The sequence below is a fragment of the Piliocolobus tephrosceles genome, chromosome 9 (genome assembly GCF_002776525.5).
Source record: "Piliocolobus tephrosceles isolate RC106 chromosome 9, ASM277652v3, whole genome shotgun sequence".
Lineage (NCBI taxonomy): Eukaryota > Metazoa > Chordata > Mammalia > Primates > Cercopithecidae > Piliocolobus > Piliocolobus tephrosceles.
The window spans coordinates 55081040-55083564 of record NC_045442.1 but is presented as its reverse complement, the minus strand read 5'-3'; positions in this window follow the sequence as shown (position 1 = coordinate 55083564).

The window sequence follows — 2525 nt, the reverse complement described above, 5'->3', positions numbered from 1 at the left end:
CTCAGTGCTTCAGAAGCCCGTAAAAACAACTAGATCAACTGTGGCTCCAGAAAATATGCAAGGTCAGCTGTGATAAGAGTCGTTGGCCCCAGAGTACCACCAGGATCATGCTTTGTCCCAGACTCTGAGCTAACATCTGATTAGTTTAGTCTAAAACTAATGCAGCAGGAAGAAGTCCAGAAAGGTTAAGCTCTTCATGAAAAGCCAACTTTGGACCATCTCTCTTCACCTACTATCTATCTATCTATCTATCTATCTATCTATCTATCTATCTATCTACCTATCTATCTATCTATATCTGAAGCCATATGGTTCCTTGGCAAATGTTTCCCTAAAGCAGTGTTTCCCAAGGAATGCTGTTTGATACTTATTTATTCATTTTTTCTTTTATTTGATGAATGTTTTTCATTGAGTATTTACTATATGAATAGTAATGGTGAGCAAAACCAAACCCTGCCTTCACCAAGTTTAGAGCCCAGGACAGTGTTCTTAACAATGACCGAACATAAGTCACCTGGGGTGCTTCAACCAAATCCCATTCACAATAGAATGGGATTCTATTGTACAGCATACCTAAGATCCGCCATGAATCTAAGTGGGAACAGCATTTATGTGGGCCCTGTGGTATCACATACAAGGGAATGAAAAAGAAGGCAAATGTGGCTGGACAAAGATGGCAAAGAGGAGCACCTTGTGAAATGAGGCCTCGGATTTGGTGTACACTGGATTAAATAAAGTTAAACAGGCTTAAAAAAATTATAAGTCTTCTCAGAATCATCAGTAATAGAATATGTTGTTAATTCTCAAGAAGGATATTATATACATATCCTCAAGTTATTTTTACACAGGGCATACAGAGACTCTCATGTTTCCCTTTTAGGAAATATTACTTGCCTGTAAATGTAGATTGCACTAGATGAGTCGGGTGTTTGAAGTGGGGCCAGCGTAATAATTTTGTTCCAGAAGTTAAGAAGATTGGTATTAAATCTCCTAAAATTCAGAGCTTCCTAATCTCTGAAGGATTCTGAAAGGGACTTCAAATTGGAATGAATGGCTGCTTACATAAATAACATGTAATACCACATAGAAATATGGTCAGTTTTGTCAGTTGATTCTTCATCACTTAAAAAAAGTATTTAATGATTTATTCCAGTTTCCATAAAAGGGGACTTGTTTCAATATTTCTAAATATAAAAGGAGAAGTATAAATGCAGGAGGAATTAATTATATTAATGATTTGAGCTAGAATTAAGGCTAAGAATTACTAATCTTTGGGGGACAGCCTGGATTCTTAATCTGCTAGAAAAAAACATAGTTAATATGCACTAGATGAGAATTACATTTTAGAGGAAGAAGTTCAGGAAAACTTACTTCGAGAGGAAATGCATAAAATTAATGATTATGGGTATCTTCCTGTATAAATATGATTGCAAAGATTACTCATTGATTAACTTTTGCATATTAAATATGCCTAACTAGAATTTGAAAGTCATAAGCCTATTTCATTTATACGGCTTTGGGAAACATTTTGACCTATTTAGGTAGTTGAGTTAAAGCCTTCAGGCAGCAACTTTAGAGGTATTTAAAAAGAAGTCACGTGTTGATTGAATGGATTCATTTTATTGATGTGACACATTAACTGCTCCATACATTAACTCTGATGATTCTTTTAAAAAATAAAAAAGAAACAAAAAATACCACCTTAATATTTATTGAGTGCTTCTGTATTTCAGGATAAAAGTAAAGTGCAACATAATTCCCACAGCAATCCAATGAGGCAGGTATTATTAATAGAGAATTTAAGTATTTTGCTTAATGTCACACAGCTGGTACATAGCCAAATTAGGACTGGGATCCATGCCTGGTTGACTATAGAGTCTACGCTCATGTTAAAGGATCATTTTTTTAAAAAATGTAAAATAATGACTTACATATAAATATAAAATCAACATGTCAAATATTTGATTTAACTCATTAAATAAATGAGGGAACCAGTAAGATGTCACAACCAGTTCAAAAGAGAATCCAAAGAAAAGACATGATCTAAATTAGACATTGAATTTGCAAATTGACACAAAAGTGGCTGCTAATGTTTAGGTTTGATGAAGAATGAAAGGGCATCTTTGAACTTCTACTGGACAGAATACTTACATATCTATAGGCAAGAATGCTTTTGTTATCAGTTCTTATGCTATCAGTTATGTATAATTAACACAATTGTAAAATAGACTCAGAGTCACCAGAGAATGGGGTAACTTGGAAGGGTGTGCTTTAAACAATGCATATATCCTGGCCAGTAACCCTGTGCGTGAAGAAAATAAATGAGCTTTATTATAGAAAGGTTCTATGCTCTTCAAAAATAGAGACTTTATCTTCCTAACATCTGTTTTGTAGCACTCAAAGAAGGCCTTAATATACACCTGTTGATGTTATCTTCATTAATTGCTGGCCTTTAGGGTTTTGCTTTTGTTTTTCAAGGATAACTGGTATCAAGATTTCAAAAAATTGTTTACGTCACACAGTTT